Below are 18529 nucleotides of genomic sequence, written 5' to 3' on the forward strand. Positions count from 1 at the left end.
AAGTTAATCACATAGAGACCGTTCTCGACATGCCCAACAAAGGCTACTTTAAGAGTCTTGCTCCACAAGAGGGCCACGGTATCAACATCAAAGAAAGTGGCAAATCCCATGAGTGCAAGTTGACGAACGGAGAGTAAATTGTATGCAAGGGACTCAACAAGCATGACCTTCTCGATCGTGAGATCATGAGAAATGACAACCTTGCCAAGCCCCAATACCTTCGAGGACAAGGCAGCACCCCACTCGACATTGGTGGGCATAAATGGAATCTTGTGAACGTCCACCACCAAGTCCTTGCTTCCGGTCATATGATTAGTGGCTCCACTATCGAGCAACCATGATCCCCCACCGGAAGCAAACACCTACAAGATATCAATGCTTGGTTTTAGGTAACCATTTTGTAATGGGTCCTTTGATGTTAGTAACAAGGGTCTTAGGAACCCAAATAGACCACTCAATGTACTCGTAAGGAGAACCAACAAATTTGTCATAAACGTGTCCATCACTAGTGATGCGACACCATATACGGAGACTGATGTTTCATTGCGAGAGGAATATATCGTGCCAGCTAAACGCACTAGAAAAAGAAATCAGGCCATGCTGCACATAGCTCCCGAGACACGGGTATTATAGATTGGCACAATGACCTTTCAAATTGTACCATGGAAGGAAGTGAAGCCCACTTTTCGAACTCCATGCAATCATGATACAAAGGGAAAGATGTAAGTCAAATTATTTTGAGGTATCAAGGATTCAGAAGGATGCATGCATTTTTCCTTTTCATTAGTACTAGTTCGTTTCCTTTTCAATAAGTACTAGTCCGTTTTTTGTCTTTTGTGATCAAGCGTGGCGGACTATTAGATTAGTTAAGATGTGATTAGGAAGATAGGAAAGAGAGTCCGTGTAGTATTCTTCTTGTTAGTCGGTTGTGCCTGGTCGTTTTACTCGCCTATATAAAAGGCCGGCTTCGGCCGTGTACGGGGGAGGTTGTTTTAGATTGGTTTTTGGATTCTTATGGACAGAGTCAAGTCGGGGTATCTTCCCTTGACCAGATAATACTATTTGATGATTTGAATACTTTGTGTGTTCCGGCTAGGAGATTGGAGGCATCAACTTCTAATTTGCTGCCGATCTTTTGAAGATCGTCCACGTACTTCTTTTATCGGGTGTGCGTGTTGTTTTTGTGGTGATTGCATCTACAAGATCGCGAGTGCCACGTCGTTCCTGGTGATATCGTACCGTTAAATATTGGACACATTATTCGCGCCATCGTATTTCTGTTGAAGGTCTCATCAAGTGGTATCAGAGCAAGGTTGATCATGGTACAATTTTTTTCCTGCCATTTGATTCAACTATTTAAAAGATGGTGAACTCGCAGCATGACAAATCTGATCATGAGGAGGTCGATGAGCTTCCAGAGGGTTTGGAGATAAGTGATGATTTGCGTATTCATCTGATGGCGATCAAGGGAGCCAACAAGAAGCTTGGGACAAGGGTGGAGGAGTTGTCTGCAAATATTGTAGGCGTCGAGTACAGGTTGAATGAGCGTTTGACTGCCAGCGACCGACAGCGCATTGATAGTCTACAAGTGGTGACTGAGAGTCTTAATCGGCTCACCGCAGCAGTTCAGTGCCTTTAGGCGAGAGATGTGGCACCCCGACAGTCCTGCTTGTTGGGAAACGTAGCAATAATTCAAAATTTTCCTACGTGTCACCAAGATCAATCTAGGAGATGCTAGCAACAAGAGAGAGGGAGTGCATCTTCATACCCTTGAAGATCGCTAAGCGGAAGCGTTACAAGAACACGGTTGATGGAGTCATACTCGCGGCGATTCAAATCACGGAAGATCCGATCTAGCGCCGAACGGACGGCGCCTCCGCGTTCAACACACGTACAGCCCGGGGACGTCTCCTCCTTCTTGATCCAGCAAGGGGAGAGGAGAAGTTGAGGGAGAACTCCAGCAGCACAACGACATGGTGGCAATGGAGCTCGTGGTTCTCCAGCAGGGCTTCGCCAAGCACTATGGAGGAGGAGGAGGTGCAGGAGGAGGGAGGGCTGCGCCAGGGAAGAGGTTGCAGCTGCCCTCCCACCCCTCCACTATATATAGGGGCCAGGGGAGAGGGGGAGGCACCCTAGGGTTTCCCCTAGGGGCGGCGGCCAGGCAAATTGGATCTCCCTAGGGAAAATCCTAGGGAGACTTGCCCCCCAAGCCAAGCAGGTGGAGGCTTGCCTCCCAAGCCAGGTGGAGGCGCCCCATCTCCCCATGTAACATGGGAAAGGGTGTGGGGGACGCACCACCCCTTAGTGGGCTGGTTTGCCCCTTCCCCTTTGGCCCATGAGGCCCTCCAACACTTGTCGGGGCTCCCGAAACACCTTTCGGTCATGCTGGCCATAGCCTGGTACCCCCGGAACACTTCCGGACTCCAATACCCTTCGTCCAATATAATGATCTTCACCGCCGGACCATTCCGGAACTCCTCGTGATGTCCGGAATCTCATCCGGTACTCCGAACTACCTTCGGTAACCACATACTATTTCCCATAACAACTCTAGCGTCACCGAACCTTAAGTGTGTAGACCCTACGGGTTCGGGGACCATGCAGACATGACCGAGACACCTCTCTGGACAATAACCAATAGCGGGATCTGGATACCCATATTGGCTCCCACATGTTCCACGATGATCTCATCGGATGAACCACAATGTCGGGGATTCGATCAATCCCATATTCAATTCCCTTTGTCAATCGGTATGTTACTTGCCCGAGATTCGATCGTCGGTATCCCAATACCTCGTGCAATCTCGTTACCGGCAAGTCACTTTACTCGTTCTATAACGCATGATCCCGTGACTAACTCCTTAGTCACATTGAGCTCATTATGATGATGCATTACCGAGTGGGCCCAGAGATACCTCTCCATCATACGGAGTGACAAATCCCAGTCTCAATTCGTGCCAACCCAACAGACACTTTCGGAGATACCTGTAGTGCACCTTTATAGCCACCCAGTTACGTTGTGGCGTTTGGTACACCTAAAGCATTCCTACGGTATCCGGGAGTTGCACAATCTCATGGTCTAAGGAAATGATACTTGACATTAGAAAAGCTCTAGCAAACGAACTACACGATCTTGTGCTATGCTTAGGACTGGGTCTTGTCCATCACATCATTCTCCTAATGATGTGATCCCGTTATCAATGACATCCAATGTCCATGGTCAAGAAACCATGACCATCTATTGATCAACGAGCTAGTCAACTAGAGGCTTACTAGGGACATGTTGTGATCTATGTATTCACACATGTATTACGGTTTCCGGATAATACAATTATAGCATGAACAATAGACAATTATCATGAACAAGGAAATACAATAATAACCATTTTATTATTGCCACTAGGGCATATTTCCAATAGTCTCCCACTTGCACTAGAGTCAATAATCTAGTTCACATCACTATGTGATTGTAATGAATCCAACACCCATAGGGTTTGTTCATATCTTGCTTGTGAGAGGGGTTTATTAGTCAATGGGTCTGAACCTTTCAGATCCATGTGTGCTTTAAAAATCTCTATGTCATCTTGTAGATGCAGCTACCACGCGCTACTTTAAGCTATTCCAAATAACTTCTCTACTATACGAATCCGGTTTACTACTCAGAGTCATCCGGATTTGTGTCAAAGTTTGTATCGACATAACCCTTTACGACGAACTCTTTTACCACCTCCATAATCAAGAAAATTCCTTAGTCCACTAGTTACTAAGGATAAGTTCAACCGCTGTCATGTGATCCATTCCTGGATCACTCTTGTACCCCTTGACTAACTCATGGCAAGGCACACTTCAGGTGCGGTACACAACATAGCATACTATAGAGCTTACGTCTAAAGCATAGGGGACGACCTTCGTCCTTTCTCTCTCTTCTGCCGTGGTCAGGTCTTGAGTCTTACTCAATACTCACACCTTGTAACACAGCCAAGAACTCCTTCTTTGTTGATCTATTTTGAACTCCTTCAAAATCTTGTCACGGTATGTATTCATTTGAAAGTAATATTAAACGTTTTTCATCTATCCTTATAGATCTTGATGCTCAATGTTCAAGTAGCTTAATCCAGGTTTTCCATTGAAAAACACTTTTCAAATAACCCTGCATGCTTTCCAGAAATTCTACATCATTTCTGATCAACAATATGTTAACAACATATACTCATCAAAAATTCTATAGTGCTCCCACTCACTTCTTTGGAAATACAAGTTTCTCATAAACTTTGTATAAACCCAAAATCTTTGATCATCTCATCAAAGTGTACATTCCAACTCCGAGATGCTTACTCCAGTCCTTGGAAGGATTGCTGGAGCTTTGCATACTTGTTAGCATCTTTCAGGATTGACAAAACCTTCTGGTTGTATCACATACAACCTTTCCTCAAGAAAATCGTCGAGGAAACAATGTTTTGACATCCTATCTGCAAGATTTCATAAATAATGCAGTAACTGCTAACATAATTCCAACAGACTCTTAGCATCGCTACGAGTGAGAAAGTCTCATCGTAGTCAACTCCTTGAACTTGTCGGGAAACATCTTAACGACAAGTCGAGCTTTCTTAATGGTGACACTTACCATCATTGTCCGTCTTCCTTTTAAAATCCATCTGCACCCAACAGCCTTACGACCATCAAGTAGTTCTTTCAAAGTCTATACTTTGTTTTACACATGGATCCTTTCTCGGATTTTATGGCCTCGAGCCATTCGTCGGAACCCGGCCTCACCATCGCTTCTCCATAGCTCGTAGGTTCATTGTTGTCTAGCAACATGACTTCCAAGACAGGATTACATACCACTCTGAAGTAGTACACATCCTTGTCGACCTATGAGGTTTGGTAGTGACTTGATCCAAAGTTTCATGATCTCTATCATAAGCTTCCACTTCAATTGGTGTAGGTTCCACAGGAACAACTTCCTGTGCCCTGCTACACACTAGTTGAAGTGACGGTTCAATAACCTCATCAAGTCTCCACCATCCTCCCACTCAATTCTTTCGAGAGAAACTTTTCCTCGAGAAAGGACCCGTTTCTAGAAACAATCACTTTTGCTTCCGGATCTGAAATAGGAGGTACACCCAACTATTTTTGGGTATTCTATGAAGATGCATTTATCCGCTTTGGGTTCGAGCTTATCAGCATAAAACTTTTTCACATAAGCATCACAGCCCCAAACTTTTAAGAAACGACAGCTTAGGTTTTTCTAAACCATAGTTCATACGGTGTCGTCTCAACGGAATTGTGTGGTGCCCTATTTAAAGTGAATGTGGTTGTCTCTAATGCCTAACCCATAAACGATAGTGGTAATTCGATAAGAGACATCATGGTATGCACCACATCCAATAGGGTGCAATTACGATGTTCGGACACACCATCGCACTATGGTGTTCCAGGCGGTATTAGTTGTGAAACAATTTCCACAATGTCTTAATTATGTGCCAAACTCGTAACTCAGATATTCATCTCTATGATCATATCATAGACATTTCATCATCTTGTCACGACGATCTTCAACTTCACTCTGAAATTACTTGAACCTTTCAATAATTCAGACTTGTGTTTCATCAAGTAAATATACTTAGCATCTACTCAAATCATCTGTGAAGTAAGAACATAACGATACCCACTGTGTGCCTCATCACTCATTGGACTGCACACATCAAAATGTATTACTTCCAACAAGTTGCTTTCTTGTTCCATCTTACTGAAAACGAGGCCTTTCAGTCATCTTGCCCATGTGGTATGATTTGCATGTCTCAAGTGATTCAAAATCAAGTGAGTCCAAATGATCCATCTGTATGGAGTTTCTTCATGCATATCTACCAATAGACATGGTTCGCATGTCTCAATCTTTTCAAAAATGAGTGAGTCCAAAGATCCATCAACGTGGAGCTTCTTCATGCGTTTTACACCAACATGACTCAAATGGCAGTGCCACAAGTATGTGGTACTATCATTACTATCTTATATCTTTTGGCATGAACATGTGTATCACTATGATCGAGATTCAATAAACCATTTATTTTAGGTGCAAGACCATTGAAGGTATTATTCAAATAAACAGAGTAACCATTATTCTCCTTAAATGAATAACCGTGTGGCGACAAACATAATCCAATCATGTCTATGCTCAACGCAAACACCAAATAATAATTATTATTTCGGTTTAACACCAATCCCGATGGTAGAGAGAGCGTGCGATGTTTGATCACATAAACCTTGGAAACACTTCCAACACATATCGTCATCTCACCTTTAGCTAGTCTCCGCAGCCTTTTATTTCAAGTTACTAACGCTTAGCAACCGAACCGGTATTTATTACCCTGGTGCTACTAGGAGTACTAGTAAAGTACACAATAATATGACGTATATCCAAAATACTTCTGTCGACCTTGCCAGCCTTCTCATCTACCAAGTATCTAGGGTAGTTCTGCTTAAGTGACCATTCCCCTCATTATAGAAGCACTTAGTCTCGGGTTTGGTTCAACCTTGGGTTTCTTCACTAGAGCAGCAACTGATTTGCCGTCTCATGAAGTATCCCTTCTTTCCCTTGCCCTTCTTGAAACTAGTGGTTTTACTAACCATCAACAATTGATGCTCCTACTTGATTTCCACTTTCACAGTGTCAAACATCGCAAATTGCTCAAGGATCATCATGTCTATCCCCGATATGTTATAGTTCATCACTAAGCTCTAATAGCTTGGTGGCAGTGACTATGGAGAACTATCACTATCTCATCTGGAAGACTAACTCCCACTCGATTCAAGCGATTGTAGTACTCAGACAATCTGAGCACATGCTCAACGATTGAGCTTTTCTCCCTTAGTTTGCAGGCTTAAGAAACTTGTCAGAGGTCTCATACCTCTTGACGTGGGCACTAGTCTGAAATCCCAATTTCAGTCTTTGGAACATCTCATATGTTCTACGACGTTTCAAAAACGTCTTTGGTGCCACAATTCTAAACCGTTAGTATTACGCACTGAACTATCACGTAGTCATCAAAACGTGTATGTGAGATGTTTCCCAACATCTACAGACGACGCTCGAGGTTCAACACACTGAGCGGTGCATTAAGGACATAGCCCTTCTGTGCAGCAATGAGGACAATCCTCAGTTCACGGACCCAGTCCGCATAATTACTACTGTCAACTCTCAACTAAATTTTCTCTAGGAACATATCTAAAATAGTAGAACCAAAGCGTGAGCTACGACATAATTTGCAAAGACCTTTTGACCAGGTTCATGATAATTAAGTTCATCTAATCAAATTATTCAATGAACTCCCACTTAGATAGACATCCCTCTAGTCATCTAAGTGATACATGATCCGAGTCAACTAGGTCGTGTCCAATCATCATGTGAGACGGACTAGTCATCATCGGTGAACATCTTCATATTGATCGTATCCACTATACGACTCATGTTCGACCTTTCGGTCTTCCGTGTTTCGAGGCCATGTCTGTACATGCTAGGCTTGTCAAGTTAACCTAAGTGTATTGCGTGTGTAAATCTGGCTTACACCCGTTGTATGCGAACGTTAGAACCTATCACACCCGATCATCACGTGGTGCTTCGGAACAACGGACCTTAGCAACGGTGCACAGTTAGGGAGAACACTTTCTTGAAATTATTGCAAGGGATCATCTTATTTATGCTACCGTTGTTCTAAGCAAATAAGATGTAAACATGACAAACATCACATGCAAATCATAAAGTGACATGATATGGCCAATATCATCTTGCGCCTTTGATCTCCATCTTCGAGGCGTGGCATGAACACCATCATCACCGGCATGACACCATGATCTCCATCATCGTGTCTTCATGAAGTTGCCTCGCCAACTATTACTTCTACTACTACGGCTAACGGTTAGCAATAAAGTAAAGTAATTAGATGGCGTTTTCATTGACACACAGGTCATAAATAAATTAAGACAACTCCTATGGCTCCTGCCGGTAGTCATACTCATCGACATGCAAGTCGTGATTCCTATTACAAGAACATGATCAATCTCATACATCACATATATCATTCATCACATCCTTTTGGCCATATCACATCACATAGCATACCCTGCAAAAACAAGTTAGACGTCCTCTAATTGTTGTTGCATGTTTTACATGGCTGCTATGGGTTTCTAGCAAGAACGTTTCTTACCTACGCAAAACCACAACGGTGATATGCCAATTGCTATTTACCCTTCATAAGGACCCATTTCATCGAATCCGATCCTACTAAAGTGGGAGAGACAGACACCCGCCAACCACCTTATGCATCAAGTGCATGTCAGTCGGTGGAACCTGTCTCACGTAAGTGTACGTGTAAGGTCGGTCCGGGCCGCCTCATCCCACGATGCCGCCGAATCAAGATAAGACTAGTAACGGCAAGCAAATTGAACAAATCATCGCCCACAACTACTTTGTGTTCTACTCGTGCATAGAATCTACGCATAGACCTAGCTCAGGATGCCACTGTTGGGAAACGTAGCAATAATTCAAAATTTTCCTACGTGTCACCAAGATCAATCTAGGAGATGCTAGCAACGAGAGAGAGGGAGTGCATCTTCATACCCTTGAAGATCGCTAAGCGGAAGCGTTACAAGAACGCGGTTGATGAATTTGTACTCGCGGCGATTCAAATCGCGGAAGATCCGATCTAGCACCAAACGGACGGTGCCTCCGCGTTCAACACACGTACAGCCCGGGGACGTCTCCTCCTTCTTGATCCAGCAAGGAGAGAGGAGAAGTTTAGGGAGAACTCCAGCAGCACGACGGCATGGTGGCAATGGAGCTCGTGGTTCTCCAGCAGGGCTTCGCCAAGCACTATGGAGGAGGAAGAGGTGTAGGAGGAGGGAGGGCTGCGCCAGGGAAGAGGTTGCGGCTGCCCTCCCACCCCTCCACTATATATAGGGGCCAGGGGAGAGGGGGAGGCGCCCTAGGGTTTCCCCTAGGGGCGGCGGCCAGGCAGATTGGATCTCCCTAGGGAAAATCCAAGGGAGACTTGCCCCCCAAGCCAAGCAGGTGGAGGCTTGCCTCCCAAGCCAGGTGGAGGCGCCCCACCTCCCCATGTAACATGGGAAAGGGTGTGGGGGGCGCACCACCCCTTAGTGGGCTGGTTTGCCCCTTCCCCTTTGGCCCATGAGGCCCTCCAACACTTGCCGGGGCTCCCGAAACACCTTTCGGTCATGCTGGCCATAGCCTGGTACCCCCGGAACACTTCTGGACTCCAATACCCTTCGTCCAATATATCGATCTTCACCGCCGGACCATTCCGGAACTCCTCATGATGTCTAGAATCTCATCCGGGACTCCGAACTACCTTCGGTAACCACATACTATTTCCCATAACAACTCTAGCGTCACCGAACCTTAAGTGTGTAGACCCTAGTGTGCAGACATGACCGAGACACCTCTCCGGCCAATAACCAATAGCGGGATCTGAATACCCATATTGGCTCCCACATGTTCCATGATGATCTCATCGGATGAACCACAATGTCGGGGATTCGATCAATCCCGTATTCAATTCCCTTTGTCAATCGGTATGTTACTTGCCCAAGATTCGATCGTCGGTATCCCAATACCTCGTTCAATCTCGTTACCGGCAAGTCACTTTACTCGTTCTATAATGCATGATCCCATGACTAACTCCTTAGTCACATTGAGCTCATTATGATGATGCATTACCGAGTGGGCCTAGAGATACCTCTCTGTCATACGGAGTGACAAATCCTAGTCTCGATTCGTGCCAACCCAACAGACACTTTCGGAGATACCTGTAGTGCACCTTTATAGCCACCCAGTTACGTTGTGGCGTTTGGTACACCCAAAGCATTCCTATGGTATCCGTGAGTTGCACAATCTCATGGTCTAAGGAAATGATACTTGACATTAGAAAATCTCTAGCAAACGAACTACACGATCTTGTGCTATGCTTAGGATTGGGTCTTGTCCATCACATCATTCTCCTAATGATGTGATCCCGTTATCAATGACATCCAATGTCCATGGTCAGGAAACCATGACCATCTATTGATCAACGAGCTAGTCAACTAGAGGCTTACTAGGGACATGTTGTGATCTATGTATTCACACATGTATTACGGTTTCCGGATAATAAAATTATAGCATGAACAATAGACAATTATCATGAACAAGGAAATACAATAATAACCATTTTATTATTGCCTCTAGGGCATATTTCCAACACCGCTCACCACGACGACGTCGTGACCACGACAACGACGATGATGGTTTTTTTTCTGAGGATTCTGATGCCCGTGGAGGATTACCCCACCGACCACGACATGATGCTGGGGCTCACCGCCATGCTGGGCGGCGCGTGACTATGGTGGCAATGGTGCCCACGAGGATGATGGTTTGGGTCGAATCAAGATAACCATACCTGAATTCTCTGGACGTTGTGCTGAGCCGGAGAAATATTTGGAGTGGGAGATGCGCGCAAATCAGATTTTTGATGGTCACAACTACTCCGAAGAGAAGAAGGTTCGTGTTGCATCTATGGAATTTACAGAGTATGCTCTTGTATGGTGGGATAATAAGAACCGTACTCACGAGCGACCAGGGACATGGGCTGACATGAAGCGAATCACGAGGGAACATTTTGTGCCTGCTTACTACACTCGCCAGCTTCATAGTAGACTGCGTCGTCTAGTGCAAGGTACGAAATCAGTTGATGAGTACTATAAGGAGATGCAAGTTTTGATGATCTGTACAGTTGTGTGTGAGTCTGCGGAGGCGACCATGGTACGTTTCTTTGAGGGGTTAGAAGAAAAGATTCGCGACCGTGTTGATTTAATGCAATATAATGATATTCATGAGTTGCTTCATCAAGCGGAGCGTGCTGAACGTTGGGTATTGGAGAAGCAAGCTTCAGAGACTCATCCAACTTACAACAGTGGGCGACGTGGTTCTTCTCCTATTGATGGTGGGTTTAGTGCTAAACCGATCCCTTCTTATAAGTCGGGAAGTATTAAAAAGAGCAAAGTGGCGGCTGCGCTGAAGGAGGTTTCTCAGGTTTCATCTAGTGCGACATCATCGCATCACCGTAATATTATTTGCCACAAGTGTGGAGGACTTGGACACATGAAGCATGAATGTTCCAATCAACGAAGGGTTCTACTTGTTAATGCGGAATATATTTCAGAATCTGAAGATGAGACGCCTAAGTTAGAGGATGGAATCGAAAGAGGTCATGGTGATACTATATTATGTTATCCTCAAGATGATCCTGATATGGAGAGTTTGCTAGCACATAAGGTCCACCGAGATGACAAGACCATTGTTGAACAAGGACAGCGGCGGAGTATTTTTCAAACTGCATGTACCATCAAGGGAGAAGTTTGCAAACTTATAATTGATGGTGGCAGTGCTATCAACATGATTAGAAAGGATGTGGTGGAGTCTCTTTTGTTGCCAACATGGGAGCACCCAAGACCATACTATATGAAGTGGATAAATGATGTTGGCAAAGTGAAGGTAACTCATAGGGTGAAGGTTCCTTTTTCTGTTGATGGCTATGTTGATAAGGTGGAATGCGACATTATGCCACTACATGTTTGTCACCTTATTTTGGGGCGTTCATGGCAGCATGATGTTAACGCTCTTCATCATGGGCGAACAAATAGGTACACTTTTATGCACAAGGGTGAGTACTATGCTATTCTTCCTAAGGATGCAGAGAATATAAAGTGTACTATAGAAGTGTTCAAAAAAAATATACAAGGCCTAAGTCGAAACCACGGATGGTTTATTTTCAAGGAAGGGAGGATGATGCGACACCATATACGGATACTAATGTTTCATTGCCAGAGAAATATATCATGCAGCTAAACGCATTGGAGAAAGAAATCAGGCCATGCTGCGCATAGCTCCCGAGACACTGGTATTACAGATTGACACAATGACCTTTCAAATTGTACCATAGAAGGAAGTGAAGCCCACTTTTCGAACTCCATGCAATCATGATACAGAGGGAAAGATGCAAGTCAAATTATTTTGAGGTATCAAGGATTCAGAAGGATGCATGTGTTTTTCCTTTTCATTAGTACTAGTTCGTTTCCTTTTCAATAAGTACTAGTCCGTTTTTTGTCTTTTGTGATGAAGCGTGCCAGACTGTTAGATTAGTTAAGATGTGAATAGGAAGATAGGAAAGAGAGTCCGTGTAGTATTCTTCTTGTTAGTCGGTTGTGCCTGGTTGTTTTACATGCCTATATAAAAGGCCGACTTCGGCCGTGTACGGGGGAGGTTGGTTTTAGATTGGTTTTTGGATTATTATGGACAGAGTCAAGTCGGGGTATCTTCCCTTGACCAGATAATACTAGTTGATGAGTTGAATACTTTGTGTGTTACAGCCAGGAGATTGGAGGCATCAACTTCTAATTTTCTGTTGATCTTTTGAAGATTGTCCAGGTACTTCTTTTATCGGGTGTGCGTGTTGTCTTTGTGGTGATTGCATCTACAAGATCGCGAGCGCCACGTCGTTCCTGGTGATATCGTACTGTGAAAGATTGGACACATTATTCGCGCCATCGTTTTTCTGTCGAAGGTCTCATCAACTAGCACGACACAACACATAAGAAGGGTTAAAGTCGCCGGCTTTGTTGGGAAGGGAAGTGGTGCCCTTCTTGGCACCACTACCCTTCACATTGTTCTTCTTCTTCTCCTTAGTAGCACCCTCTCCCTCCTTCACAAAGGTTTGCTTGAGAGGGGTAGGTCATTTGGCCTTGTCATTCTTCTTCTTGTTATTGGACTTGGGCGCGTACCCAATCCCTTCCTTGGCCACAACTTCCTTTTGATTGCTCAAAAGGTCGTTGAGGTTCTTCTAGCCTTGTATGCAAGACACAAGGCCTTTCTCAACTTGCTCCTTCAACATACCATTCTCCTCAACAAGATGTACATGCTCACAACACGGGTTAGTAGCATTTGCATTATCAATTAAGACCATATGAGGAAATGTGGCTTTCTCCTTGGTTAGCTTTACTTGAAGTTGATCATGAGACTCTTTGAGGCTAGCATGAGCACCCTTCAAGAACTTGTGAGCCTTGTCAAGTATGTCAAACTCCTCTTTGAGTCTAGCAAGATCAACCCCAAGCTTGGCCTTCTCGGAGGTTAGCACACGAGAGACAAGAGCATGATCAATATCTTTCTTTAATTCAGCGTGATCATCGTTTTGTGACTCCTCAAGAGCCAAACGAAGACCTGGCTCTTCCTCAAGAGCATTGGAAAGATCCGAAATCTCATCGGCATAGTCACGACTATGCCCCTCCATCTTAGAGATGGTATCTTCATGAGCCTCGATGGTGTCATTGGCTTCACCAAGTTGTTCCAAGAGAGCAATGAAGTGCTTCTTGGATTTACCCTTGAGTTTACTCATAAAAGACTCAAACTCATTCTCCTCCACATTAGATCCCTCATGTTCATCAATGCAATCCGTCAAAGAAGGATTATTAATGATGGTAGTTTTGATGTTGGGGGTTACCTTCTTGGTGGCTTTAGCCATGAGGCACTTGGCGGTGATGCTCTCATTGGGTGAGTCAAAGAGAGACACCCATGGAGTTGACGCAATGGCAACGGAGGCCATGGCAAACGACTCACCATCTTCATCATCATCATCATCATTGCACTCTTCTTGTACCACCAACCCCTTGGGAGGAGTCTTCTTGGTGAAGTTGCTCTTGTTGGGGAAAGACTTGGCCTTGTCTTTTCGGATGAGCTTGCCACCATTGTCTTCCCTCTTCTCATAAGGACATTCCGCAACAAAGTGGCTCACATTGCCACAATTATAGAAAGTCCTCACATGTTGCTTGAACTTCGTGCCACTTGAGTTGTTCTTGTTGAAGTTGGGCCTTGTGTTCTTCTTGCTCCAAAATTGCCTTGAAGCGAGAGCCATGTGTTCATGATAGGCATACTTTGTATATTCGGGGTTTCTCTCTTCTTCTTCCTCTTCGTCCTCTTCTTCCACACTAACCTTGGCCTTCAATGCAAGGTTGGGCTTCTTTGCTCTTTGAGAACATAGCACCGCATTGTCGGCGGTCTTGTCCAAGAAGCTCATAGCCACAAACTCATCCCACACTTCACTTGAGGACAAGGTGTGGAAGTCCGGCCTTTGACGAATGACGGACGGCATGGCCTTATGGTAAGGCATCATTGCCTTGAGGAATTTGCGCTTGATCCAATTGTCATCCATGTCCTTGCTCCCATGATCTCGGAGTGAGACCGCGAGTTTGGTTATTCTCCGATAAAGCTCACGAGGTTCTTCATCTTCTTTCATTGCAAACTCATCAGCTTCATCTTGCACCACTTCATAGTTGGAGTGTTGAATGCTTGCGGTTCCCCTGTAGAGGGAAACAACATGGTGCCATGAATCCTTTGCCATGGCGAAGGGCCGAAGATGAGGAAGATCTTCGGGTGGAATTGCATCTTGGATGATGAAGAGAGCATTCTCATTGAATTGATTATCCGCGACTTCTCTAGGAGTGAAGTTGCTTCGGTCATGCGGATAGAAACCTTCTTCAATGATTCTCCAAAGATTAGTATTCTCATGATTTAAATGACTCTTAAAGCGATACACCCAAGAATCAAAGTCCTCAGTTTTCACAATCTTAGGGGGAGGACCAGCATGATTCAAATGAGTGGAAGGAATCGGTCCACCATAAACAAGTGGAGGTTCCACATGGGCAAAGATGCATGTGCCATTCTTACCACTAAAAGAAGGAGCCTTTGCACTAGTAGCTTCGCCCTTGTCAGAGTTAGCATCCATCACCTTGTTAGTGGGATCACCCACTTTCAACGGTGCGGTGGATAATTTAAGCCCCTCTATGAATTTATTAAACATGCTTTCAACCTCGGTCGTGATGGAGGTTTTCAATGTGTCCAAAGCCACATTGAATTCCTCACGAGAGACCGCGGTTCCCCCATCGGCTGTAGACGAGACCGTATTCACACCGGAGTGCTCCTCCACACCGTCTATGGTGTCAACCATACTCTTCGGACGGCAAAGTCCTTAATAAAGAGACGAGGCTCTGACGCCAATTGAAAGGATCGATATAGTTGACTAGAGGGGGGTGAATAGGCAACTAACAATTTTTTGCTATTCTTTACCAATTTAAACTTTGCATCAAAGTAGATTATCTAGATATGCAACTAAGTGTACAACCTATATGATGCAACAACAACAAGCACACAAGCAAGCAAGGGAGAAAACACAAATAAGCTTGCACAAGTAAAGGGACAAGATAACCAAGAGTGGAGCCGGTGAAGACGAGGATGTGTTACCAAAGTTCCTTCCTTTTAAAGGGAAGTACGTCTATGTTGGAGCGGTGTGGAGGCACAATGCTCCCCAAGAAGCCACTAGGGCCACCGTATTCTCCTCACACCCTCACACAATGCGAGATGCCGTGATTCCACTATTGGTGCCCTTGAAGGCGGCAACCGGACGTTTACAAACAAGGTTGAGGCTCTCTACAAAACTAAATTGGAGGCTCCCAACGAAACCCCAGAGCTTCACCACAATGGAATGTGGCTCCGAAGTGACCTCTTTCGTCTATGGCGTCCAAGCACCCAAGAGTAACAAAATCCACACAAGAAAGTATGGGGAATCAAATATCCTTTGGTGGAAGTGTAGATCTAGGTCTCCTCCCTCAATCCCTAGCAAATCAACGAGTTTGAGTGGCTAGAGAGAGAGATCAAGCAAGAAAGCATTAATGGCAGTAATGGAGGAGAGAGAGAGGCAAGAGGTAGGCGGGAGGTAGGAGAAGCACCTCCTTAAATAGCCCCCCCCCCCAAGATCCAACTGTTATGTGCAGAAACGCATAGGAGCGGAACTTCCGGTGGCGCACCCGGTAGTACTGGTTTATCGGAACAAACCGGAACAACCGCACAACCACCGCTCAACTACAGGGCCACATACAGAAAGTAAACCCCTCAGGCCGGTAGTTGGAGCAGAGGTGGGACCGGAACTACCGCTGGGCCAGCAGTTCCTAGGCGGTGGGGTCCGAGGCGGTACTACCGCCCTGAACACCGATAGTACCGGTTTATCAAGAAACCGGAACTACCGTTCCACCACCAGTCTACCACCGCACCCGGTACAGAAGGGAGTCACCCCTGAGCGGTACTAGGGGCGGTGGTAAGACCGGAACTACCGGCCAGTGGTACAACCTCTCAATGAAGCGGTACAACCGCCAAGAGCAGGACTGCACAGAACAGAGGATGGGGAACCTCTCTCTCCTCGAACGGAGGGTATATGATGGGTGCAGAGAATGTGTACGTGAAGGATTCACCCAATACCTTCCAATGAGGATTCCCTCTTAATAGTACAGATATCTACGACCAAAGGAAATAAAAACGTCGGAAACTCTGTCTTCGATCTTTTCCGCATAGAGGGAAAACCTAACCATCTTGCGCCACACAAAGTGTACCTGAGAAAACTATGGCGCAAGATTAGTCCACGTGTGTTGTCATCATCATCAAAACCCTAAGGCAAAAGATGCCCTTACAGGTGTGACCCTGAAGACTTTGATATTGATGAGAGGATTATGAAGCATGAAGACTTTTGTTTTCGTAGTTTCATTTTCTCTTTCTTGGGTCATAGGAAACACCGCACTGTTAAAGGGGGTCTAGGTAACTAAGGAAACATTTTCCAAGTGATGCTCATCTCAAATCCTACACCTACCCAATCCTTCGAGTGAAGCCATTAGAAATCTCATACAGTTTAGTCAATTTCTTCCGTGACAGAGATGAAGATCTTCTAGTCTTTGAGGAATTTGTTCTGACTAAGGAGTTAGGAATTTGCCAGTGCGTATTGCCTACAAGTGAGGAACATGGTAGCCCTGAGGAATTTGAGAGCTCAAATTTCCGCCCGTTCCTGTGCTACGTGCCAGCTGTCCCAAAATATCTTATCCACCTAATGGTCATATTATTGAAGGGCATTTATGTCTTATCAAGTCGGGCTACTCCCCGGCTATAAATGGCCGCCGCCTACAACCACCAGCTAGTTGGCTGCTGTCGGTGTCAAAACCGGCGGATCTTGGGTAGGGGGTCCCAAACTTTGCGTCTAGGATCGATGGTAATAGGAGACGAGGGACACAATGTTTACCCAGGTTCGGGCTATCTTGCCCGCCTTTCTGTTCCTCCTGATCGGATTCTATCTCCACAAAGCCCTTGTTGTTCGAGGTATCGTCTTCTCTGGTGCTAGCAGTGTTTTCTCTTGGGCGATGTGATCTAGGGCGCCGGTGACCGGGCTGTGTGCCAAGCGGTTTATTCTCGATCAGATCCTCCTTGTCGTCGTCGGGAGTGCCGTGAGGTGTGTTTATCATACACACGTCATACCAGGAAATGGTCATCCTGTGTCGAGCGGGTAGTAAGCTCTGGCCTTGCCCCTCATCGTCATCCACACCGTCGATGTCTTCGGGGCGGGGGTCGGGTGTGTTGGTTGGGTTTTCAACAGTGGCTACGAAGTGGGTGGCGGGTGGGAAACAAAATTCTCCATCGTCTGCCGAAAGTTCGAACCGAACATAGTTTGACGACGGGTCGTCTGCCAAGGATAGGGTTTTTAGCGAGTTTAGCATGTCACCCATGGGCGAGTATTGGAAGACATCTGCGGCACTGAACTTGAAGATCGATAACCAATCAAGATCGGTATACGTGGGCTCATAGGGTTTGGAGTTCGGCGTCGGAGGCGAGTCCGAGGTTCTGTTGATGTGGATACCGTATGAAGTGGGATCTGCGTGCAACTCCAGCGCCGTTGAATCAGTAGCCCCCGTGATGGGGTCGAGCATCCCATCTTCGGGCGACTTGACCTACTCCGGATTTAAGGCCAGAGCTTCTACATGAGCTATCTCCTAGATGCGGCCCGATGATGAGTTTAGGCCATGTTCATCGAGGCAATGGGGAGCGGTTGGCGCGGTCTCGAACCCATCGAAGATCAAATCTCCCTAGATGTCCGCGACGTAATTCAAGCTTCCGAATCTGACCTGATGGCCAGGGGCGTAGCTTTCCATCTGCTCCAGATGGCCAAAAGAGTTGGCCCATAGTATGAAACCGCCGAATACGAAGATCTGTCCGGGGAGGAAGGTTTCTCCCTGGACAATGTCATCACTGATGATCAAAGGGGCCATCGAGCCTTCTGTCGACAGCACAGTGGAACTCTCAATGAAAGCACCAATGTCGGTGTCAAAACCGGCGGATCTCGGGTAGGGGGTCCCGAACTATGCGTCTAGGATCGATGGTAATAGGAGACGGGGGATACAATGTTTACCCAGGTTCGGGCCCTCTCTATGGAGGTAAAACCCTACGTCCTGCTTGATTGATATTGATGAATATGAGTGTTACAAGAGTGGATTTACCACGAGATCGTAATGGCTAAACCCTAGAAGTCTAGCCTATGTGGGTATGGTAATGAGTATATGTGGTGTCCTTTCCGGACTATCCCCTTCGGTTTATATAGACACCAAGGGGATCTAG

This window comes from Triticum dicoccoides, chromosome 7A (assembly GCF_002162155.2).
Source record: "Triticum dicoccoides isolate Atlit2015 ecotype Zavitan chromosome 7A, WEW_v2.0, whole genome shotgun sequence".
NCBI lineage: Eukaryota > Viridiplantae > Streptophyta > Magnoliopsida > Poales > Poaceae > Triticum > Triticum dicoccoides.